Source organism: Geospiza fortis, unplaced genomic scaffold (genome assembly GCF_000277835.1).
Source record: "Geospiza fortis unplaced genomic scaffold, GeoFor_1.0 scaffold279, whole genome shotgun sequence".
Taxonomy (NCBI): domain Eukaryota; kingdom Metazoa; phylum Chordata; class Aves; order Passeriformes; family Thraupidae; genus Geospiza; species Geospiza fortis.
The window spans coordinates 1,157,677-1,168,031 of record NW_005054352.1 but is presented as its reverse complement, the minus strand read 5'-3'; the positions used below and the strand labels follow the sequence as shown (position 1 = coordinate 1,168,031).

Here is a 10,355-nt window from a genome sequence, read left to right as displayed (position 1 = left end):
ACATGACAGTATTTTAATTCTCCTCAACTAACCTAAGAATGGATCAGTAGTATATGTGCCCCAGATATAGTGGGACAAAAGATAGCTTTTAGGTTTAAGGTAGTTTTTCCACAGCACCAGTGGGTCCTAGGAAATGTTATGTGGCAGGTACATGCCTTCAGTAATGGACCAGATATGAGTTAGAGATCTTAACTTGCAATTCTAACAAGGGTCAAAAATGGCTTTACAAAGTCGGTCGGCATTAGATATGTTACTATTAAAAGAACAAGGGGTATATGGAATGTTAAATCTTATGGAAACTGAAGGCACTATTGCCATTCGCAATATCATCAATTGAAAAAGCCTGAACCACAGAAATGGCTAATCAGACATCAGAACTTTTTCAATCATTCTAACTCTAAGATTGGCTTCAGGAAATTAGCCCCAATACCTGGCTAAGATCCATATTCTAATAATTGGGACTCAGATATTGGGAGTTGTGTCTACTGAGAATTGGGTTGATGATTGCAATTGGATTTGTGTATTTAATTATTGGAACAGCTGTTGTACATTTTATGATTATTGGCATTATTATTTCTGTTGCTTCTGTCTTTTCTCTTTGTCTTTTCTATGTATGCCTCACCCCTGTGGAAAACACACAAACTGAGTAAAAGTCCCTGGAAGTCATTATTTGAGGCATAGGGTGGTGTGAGGGCTTAAAGAATGCAGTCACCTAGCCCAGGACACTGTCTCCATAAGATAAGCCATGACAATAGAATTTGACATAAGCACCGATGGCAAAATAGGAAGACATTAACACCTAATGAAGGCCTAATGAAGGTGGAGATCTGGAATTAGCATACCAGGCAAAATTCTGATGTACAGGCTGTGGGGACATAAGACTTATCTGGACAAAAAAAAAAAAAACACACAGTGAAAACTGTGAGAAAGGATCCACATGTCAGCCAAAGTTGTGGAAACTGCATCTATACCCCGTGGATACCCCAAACTCGGACTGTATAAAAGTGGTACCTCCAGGTGAGCAACAGGGAGAGCCCCACCACTGAAGACCAGGGTGTAGAAGGACCAGTGGGATGCTGCAGGAATCCATGTGGTAAACATATCTTTTCATCTTCTCCTTAATCTCTCACTCTATTTCTTTCTTCCCCTATCCCTCCCACCTTCCTCTTTTTTCCTATCTCTCTACCTCACATCTACTGTTAAATTTAATCTGTACTACTGATTTCAGCATGTGGTCTCATTAACACCTTGATTTGGCCAGAAGTATCTCTTATAATCAGATCATAACACTTTGACATTAAGATATTCCCATTGGTTTCTCTTGCACTACTCCTATTTAAACTCATTCAATTTCATTATCTTCAAGACTTCACCTGGTATATTCCCAGTCTCCTATTTCATGCATCGTATCACTTTAAACAGTACTTTATTTCCATCTCAAATGTTTCTAACATAACAGAATAGAACATAAAGCATATTTTCAAAAGCTCTTTGTATGTCTGTATCTGTGAAAGGTCTCTTCCATGAAAGAGGCTAAAAATAAATTTAGAAAGAATTGTCTGTAGTATGCTTCTCCTCCAAGGTACACTTCCATTCTAGTATGTAATGACTTGTTAATCATTTTACAACTGGAAAAAGCACAATATTGAAACTAAGCAGCTATTTTTCTTGCAATATAAATCAATAAGACATTTAATTTATATGTTGTTTTTTTCAGGACTAGAATGATGAGAAATAGCTTTAGTATATAAAATAATTTTCTCATTGATGACTACTGCAGATGCTCATTTAATTTAAAATGCTACTTTCAAATACAACAAACACAGAAAGATTAGGGGAAATTAAGAGACATCTTTCCCCTTGGAAAAGATGTAACTTTAGAAAATAATATACATTTAAATCTATAAATTGATAAAAAATACCTCACTTATTGGCCAGCCAGAATCAGTGTTTTACCTTGATTTTCCTTTCTTTCCCCTTCAAATCTATTAAAACAGATTCTTCTCAAGGGGATGAAGCATGTTATCTGACACTTCAATTGTTTTTGTAAAGTCTTCTGTGATCTCTTAAAACATCACACTTCCTAAAATCTGGAGAGGTGTTTCAGCTACATATGATATGGGAAGGCCATTCTTTCTCTTTGTTTTCCCTAATACTTTTAAAGGAAACACAAGAACATGTATACTGGAACTACTGTTAGCACAACTACATAATTAATATTAAAAATGGAAAACAAAAATAAATAACAAGCAACATTTCTAAGGAAATAACAATTGTTAAAAAATTGAAGGATTGACATTCTTTGTCCCCTTCTGAGCAAAAAATATTTACAATTGTAAAATTTTAAATTTGCTCAATGCGATAAGAACGGTTTAATTCCATTATTGCATTGTCTTGAATTGAATTCCAAGGAAAATCTCTTTTGACTGTATCTTGAAACTATAAAAGGCTACCTGTGACAAAAAATTACAAGTGTCCTTATCCATCAAATGTCTGGTGTTCTGAGACATTGACCTTACAGCAAATCATTTTACAGGAAAACAAGAATAATATTCATTTACTTTAAAATGGCACTAAGGAAAACAATGGGTTTAACAACTGTTTGAGACCAAGTCAGTGGTGGACAAACCTTCGGGCTCTTGCAGTGTCAAAGCCTATTTAACCTGATGAATCAACCTGATCAGATAGATTATGGAGTTCTACTCTATTTTCTTTTATGTTGTACCAGTTATCCTTTTTCATAAAAACATTAAACAACAATATAACAATAGATTCACAGAATCCTAGAATGGTTTGCATTGGAAGGGATCTTAAAGTTCATCTTGTTCCAACTGCACTGCCATGGGCAGGGACACCATCCATTAGATCTGGTTGCTCCAATTTGCATCCAACCTGGTCTTGAACATTTCCAGGGATGGCGCATCCACAGCTTCTCTGGGCAATGTGTTCCAGAATGTGTTTCAGTCCCTTGACATCCTCACAAGAAATAATTTCTTCCTAATAACTATTCTAATTCTCTTTTTTATTTTTCTACTCCCCTGACAGGGAATGAAACATAGACATTTTTGTTGTGCAGGGGGGGGTTTGTTGTTTTTTTTTTTTGTTGTTGGTTTTTTTGTGGGATTTTGTGTTTTATTTTATTCAGGGTTTTTTGTTTGCTTGGTGTTATTCTGTTTGCTTTGGGGTTTTTCTGTTTGCTCGGGTTTTTTGTGGTTTTTGACTTGTTTTTTCAAGAGAAAAGTTTATGCGTCTATGAAGTGATGTGGAGAAAACCATAAGTGTATGCTAAGCTTATCACAGGTGTCATTTGAGATGGTAGTCATCAGTTTCTGAGGAAATTCAAGCCACATGAAAGAAATTTCTGTTTCTACAGTAGGGAAGATTCTAGAGATTTCTACATTATAAAAATAATTCATACTGCCGGAGGCACACGAGTTTAGACTTGTACTCATCGGTCAACTTCACACAGTCTTCTGTACACATTAACAATAGTTCACGCAACACCCTGGAAAAAGACTTCACATTTTTTCAAACGGAGTGAAACTGAATTAAAGAGTGTGGCCCAATTTGATATGCTTTATGGGTACCTTGGAGGATGGAAGGTGATCTAGCATTTATTTGGAGGTTTTTTTGAGCTTTACTACACATATAAAAAGTATATGTTTCATCAAGGCAAATGTTGAAAAATATTTGACGGTCACTTTAAAGTAATTATTCCTTAAAACATTTCATCTAGGAATTCTGAAAACCTGAGAACCGTTGACAATCTTTTTCAATATGTCTTGGAATATAGTGCAGAATTTGAGATTGCTAGATATATATTAATATTTCACTAAAGCCAGAAACCAAAAAAAATGGGAGACATGCTAAAGTGTTCAGCTCATTTTCAAGATTTTTTTGGACAACAGACTACATAAAGTGAAATTGATTTCATTATTTCACAAGTTTACAGGTTTGTTTTATAAATGGACTTGAGACCTTTTACACTATTTAAATTAAAAAGGAGGCAATACAAGGAAAGTAATGTAAAACACACTGCATACCTAGTGAACTCACTAGCTAGTTTTATTTTTGCAGAATAGAATCTGGAAATTACTATGGACCACATTAACAATGACAGGAATTGTAATTTTACACTATTCCAAAGAAGTAAAAGTCATACTTGGATCTACAAAAAATTGTCTACTCTGCAACACACATGAGGTAAATGTTCCACTCTAATCAGTCTTAGAAATACCTCAGAGCGGCATGCTGAGCTTGTGTTGCGGTTTAATCCTAGTTAGCAGGTAAGGACCAGTTGCTCACTCTCCCCACCTGCCCTCTCAGTGGAGAGACTTGGAAATGAAATGTGAGCCTTGCGGGTTGAGTCAAGAATTATTTAATAACGGAAATAAAATAGTATAGTAATACTGAATATGATGATAATGACAATGATGATGATAATAATAAAGTTAGTAATTGAAATATTAACAATAATAAGAAGAATGAGAGATAGTAACCAAACCTGGAAGAAACAAGGAATACACTATACAAGAACACATCACCACTGACTGATGCCCAGCCCATTCTGCACAATTATCTGTCCCCTTCTAGGTGACTCTCCCTGTTTATATACTGGATATTATGTTCTATAGTGTGGAATATCCCTTTGGCCAGCTGTTGTTACCTGTCCTGGCCATGCTCTCTCACACCTTTCTGTGCAGCTCCTCACTGGCATTAAATGAAACATTGCAAAGTCCTGGACTTAGGGTGAGGACTATGCAGCAACAGCCAAATCATCAAAACACACAGTGCTGTGTACTAGCTACTATGAAGAAAATTACATCTGCACCAGTCAAAACCAGAACAGTCTGCTTTTGTCAAATTTCAAGAACAAAAAATGAATGAAAAAAGTTCACACAAGAGCTATGAAAGCCACCAGAGGTCGTATACATATGTTCTGCTCTGAACACATAGGAAAAAATATTTCTGATATGTTTTGGTTTGTTTGGTTTGTGGGGTTTTTGCTAATGGGAAAGGACAATTACTGGAAAACTATAAGTAGCCAAGGAACTGGTAGTCTACAAGTAGACAAAAAAGCAAAACTAGAATACTCCATGTTGTAATATATTTTGCTTGCTGGAAAACACAAGCTAAAGAGCTTAAACTATATCAGTATTGGCAGATGGCTATCAGAGTAGTCACAGGAGGGATTAGCTGTATTTAGCAGACTGAAAATGATCAGGATTGGGCACCTTAGAGAAGCAACCAAACAAAATTAGAAACATACTTTCAAGCCCAAGAGCTAATGCTTGGAGGAAAAAAAAAACCACAAAATAAATACTTTAAGCACATGCCTTACAATGAAAGATGTCAGACAGATCTTGTTTCTCTAGTTGAATCATTTTTTCCAATGTAACCTCTGAGATTCAGTTCTAAGCTTTCTTTTCTGGTAGACTTGTTAAACAATGCCTAGGCAATAGAGAGTTAAGCCTAGAACAAAGATCAGCTGAGGTTTCTTCTTTTCCACTGTAGATATTTTTTCAATTTTACTCCTTTTCTTTTCTCCTTTCCTTTTCTCCTTTACTTTCTCCCCTTTGCCTTTCCTTTTCCTTCTCTTCATTACCAATAACTGCAAGCTATGCACAGGCATAGGATGGACAAGATATGCACCTGCACATATACTTGTGAACTTGTCTAGTTCTAGTTCTAGCCTTTTTAACATACTTTTTTTGCTATTTATAGCTGTTATCAACTAAAACATTGCACAATACAAAGTACAAAACAGAAGAGTAATCCTTCCAATGTCCAAGGATGAAAACCACACGCACAGCTCCAGTCTAACGATGCAGTATTTATTTTAACAAGTACCCAAAATAGCATTTACCAAAAACTTTATTGTCACTGCTAATATGTCTTGCATCCTGATGCTGGTTAGACAATCTCTCTCTAAAGATTGGCATAAGACACAAGAATTCTAAAACAACTCATCAGCAAAGATTTCCTTTTTGTAGTTTCTTTTGAAAAGGACAAAATATGTTCCAACACAACAGCCACAGGGGCATCCAAAGCATAACTTTTCCCTGCCCCAGGCCTTCAGAAAGCAACCTTTTTTTTCAGATGTGCTTTGAGTAATAACATCATGCAAATGGTAGCATTGAGTAATCATTCTGTTATTTATACTTATCATACATTAAGCATAGGCTAAAGAGGTTAATTTCCAATTTGCATCACAGAAAGAAAACTTAGTGACATAAAATAATTTTTACAAGGCTTTTGAGAATGTTAGTGCAAGGTCAAAATGTACAATAAAGGCATTACAGCTACCAGGAAAGTACTTAGTCAAGTCTTTCTGTTTCTATGGATGCATTTGCATGAAAGTATAGCTTAAAACATTTTGCAATGAAATGTTGGTCCAAGTTGTCACAATGTGTCTACTAAGGGAAGTGGAAAGGAAAAACAAGAATCTGACTTGGTGGGGGACACCCACTGGAATAGATCTAAGGATCTTTGATCAAGAATGGATCCTCTTTGTGCCCAAAATTCCTAGGTCTGTTTTGCATCACTCCAGTTTGATACTTCTAAAACAATGCCAAGGCAGAGGCTCTAAGAGGTCATTATGGATGATTCTAGGTAAGATTTTACTCCTGTCCTCTACAGCCTCTCAACGCTACTCAAACCCTACTCCAGGCCATAGAACTTTCTGGTGGACTCTCTTTGGCAGGATGTCAGGTGCTCTCCAAGCTGCTCTATCGCTCCCCTCCTCAGCAAACCAGAGAGGAAGGGTGGAACAGCAAATAAGATGAGAAAATCCTCATAGGTCAGAAAAATACAGTTTAATAAAGCAAAGAACAAGGCTGCATGTGGAAGAAAAAGGAAAAGAAAAGACTTGTGGTCCACTTTCCATCAGCAGGTGATGTCCAGTCACTTCCCAGGAAGCAGGACTTGAGTATGTGTAGCATTTGCTCCATAAGACAAACATCATAACGACAAATGTGTCCCCTTCCTCCTCCTTTCTCTTAGGTTTTATATCTGAGCAGACATGATATATCATGGGTCAGCTGTGCTGGCCATGTCCCCTCCTAAGACCTTGCCTACCCCCAGCCAGAAAACTCCAGCTACTATAGAAAAAGTCATAATAATATAATATAATGTACTGCATTTACATAATGACATGCATTAAAAGGAAGGCTATGGATACCTTGATCAAAATATGACTAAAAGGCCATGTAACTGAAGCTGAGCACTAATGGTCAGATGCATTCCACATTTCTCATGTCTCATTATTCATAACAACATAAGTTATTATATTATGAATAACCTTGGCAAGTTTTAGAAGAAAAAGCGACATCTTGAGTAAATTGAACACTGTAAGGCAAGCACAGTGCTATTGTGACTCAGGAAGACACAATGTGCCCTCTTTCATGACTCAGTGCTTCAGTATAAGTGCACTTAGCTAGAACTTCTGACTAGGATGACTTTTCTACAGGACTAAGCAGGGAAGAATGATTTTGCATTGGTCAGCAAAAACTACAGCTGCATCACAATACTCTAAATTACACTTGGCAGGCTAGAGAAGCTGTTCAAGCAATGGAGGCTGACTGAAATATGTTCTAGGTTTATATTTTGATTACATTCCAATATGCAAGTGTTTCTTTCAGCAAGAGGTTCCTCTCAGGAAATAGATTTCTTTTTTTGTATATTCAGCAACAAGACAGTAGCTAATAATAATGGGAGTGAGCTATCTGATTTATATTTGCACGAGGTAACTCCAAACAATGGTCTGATAGGGAGGTGAAAGCAGCACTGGTTTATGACTGAATCAAACATGATGGGGGAGCTTTCAAAGAGGCATGGCACACTGACACTGCCTCGACAGAATATGGTGGCCACAGGCTTTCTTACATTTCTTGGAAAATCCCTGACACATCCTTTTTTTATTATTATTTGCAAACAAACAGAACTTTTATCCCATGTTTGTCAAATTATATGGACTGTATCAAATTTTAAACCACAGTCTGATTTTCCTAATTGGAGTTAGTAGTTAGAATTAGTTCCTAATTGCAGTACAGTATTATAAATGAGTTCAAATCCCAGATTATTTAGAAAAAAAAATATTAGAAATGCATTTGCTACACACTGGAAATTTCTAGTGAGACAATTTAAGATTTTAAAATGCTATTTAAATATGTACGTGCTCTTCTGAGAAATAGTTTCCTGATCTCTTTCCATAAAATTCTAGGCAGCTGTGAGAAATGGGTCCAAAACACAAGGAACTGGATTCTAAAATCTGACTCCACTGGAATTAGGAGGTGCATGATGATTACAGAAGTTTAGGAAGAAAAAAAAACTTGGTCCTGTGGTGGAGCTACATTTTATGAAGAAGAAAAGTTTTCTAATTTTGTAGGTTCCATCATTCCCAGGAATGACCTACTGTGTGTAAATCAACTCTGAAATTTAAGGTGACAGAGAGAAAAGCTGCAAACATTACACTTGTCTCTGCATTATATATATCTGAAGCTATTTAAATGTCAGTTCCTGTTGCTTCTAGTCCTGAAAAAAATATCTTTTTTGCAATTTAGACAGTGAATTTGCTAAAAATAAGTAGGTTTTCTACAAGCCAGACAAGACATTTATGAAAGCTATGAAAAAGTCAGGTAAAAGAAATTAGAAATTGAACAAAATGTACCAAGCATTTTAAAGGATTTCTCAGAGTTTTGTTCTTTTTAACCTAAACAATACAGTGTTCACTGAACTTCCACCATAAGCTCATGTTGGTGCTGTTACTGATAAGCAAAGAACACTAATACAAATAAATGTTCTTGATGATAAAGGAATTACAGCCATCCCTTCCTGATATTAGCAAGAGTTTTTTAAAACCTTGTCTCAATTCTTACCATCAAAAAATGCAGCTACAGCACCTCCATCTCTGGATGTTACCAGAGGTTTTTTCAATGTGTAGAGTTATGTATGTTAAGGGTTTTCATAGTGCCTATTTTCCCCCCTGTTTTGCAAACAGACATATCTCTCAGTACAGTGTGTTCAGGACACAGCACAGGGTGGAAACTTGCAGTGTTTCTGCTCTGGAGGAAGTACCAGTTTGCTTGCTCATAACCAGCCTCAAATATTTAAATTTGTGAGCCTGCAGAATGCAGAGGCTACACCCCACTTGTTACAGTTTGAGTACTCCTGGACCCACCAGCTCTTTTTAAGGGCATTTTCCAAAGCTGTACTTTGTTTGCCACATTGTTGTGCTGCACTGGACTAGAAACTGGAGCTAAGCTGCTGCTTGCAGCTGTGTGTGCAGAGATGTGAAACACCCCCTGTGCAAACACAGCCTCTGCCCCACAACACCTGTGCAGCTGGAGCTACACGTTCACTTCTGTGTCACTTCACAAGCAATCTGTGTGAAGAAATCTCTGTAGGATGTGCAAGTTTTTCACTAACACATAGCCATGATGTTCTACCAGCTGTTTCCCATGTTATCCATCTTCCTCCATGGTAAGAACCATACAAATTTTGGTGTGAAAATGTTGAAAATTTCTGGTTCAATTTGCCCTATTTATCTAAGAGAGAGAGTGTGTAAGAACTCAAATCAGAGGGAAAAAAATCACCCTATAATTTCAGCTAAACAATTCATTGAGAAAGGTTGCATATACCTAAGGAATTATTTTGAAATAGAAAATGAAAAGGTGAGTGCTTTTCCTGCAGCTGCATCTAAAAAAATCCAGCATGGTGTTACTTTTGCTTTTGTTTAATCACCTTTCCTCAAAAGCAAATGGGGATTTTCTCTGGAACACTGAACACCATCTGCTCATGGGTCAAGTTAAGCAAATCTCAGAGGACTCATAATAGCTGCCCCAAAGAATCCCGTGCAACTGTAAAACAAGTCACACCCTTGTACAAATACATTTTGAAATGCCTGAAATCAAATACTCCTGCCCCAAGCTGAACACAATTAGACTGGCTGCTTTGATTCAGTGCTGCACTCTGCCTCAGTCACCTCACCAGGATGATGGGAAAATGAACAACCCAAGAAATCTCTTACTGCCCATAAAATTGTGGAGGTTGTTTGGTATGAGGAAAAATGAAAGCTGCATTTGTATTTGATTAATTTAAATTAGTTTATGTCTCATACAGATTAAGGCAGAGATAGGTCCATATGTTTTATTTCATATATAATTCTTAACTCAGAAAATAATTATTTTACTTCTATTTTGCACATCATAAGTTTCAAGTGAAATGCAAAATTTTTAATAATGGTTCTCCCAGATTTTATAGATTGAAAATTTGGCATCAACTCTTTGGCATTATTTAGTTTCTTTTTCATTTCTTTTGTCTATGCAGCAAAAGAAAGAGGAAAAAGAATGAGGGAA

At 36.5% G+C, this 10,355-nt stretch overlaps 1 protein-coding gene across 1 annotated transcript in view; it reads right to left on the bottom strand.

Moving 5' to 3' along the window:
* ADGRV1 (adhesion G protein-coupled receptor V1) overlaps positions 1 to 10,355 on the bottom strand; it is a 280,024-nt gene that overhangs the window by 48,820 nt on the left and 220,849 nt on the right. The gene's annotated exons all lie outside the window — the stretch shown is intronic.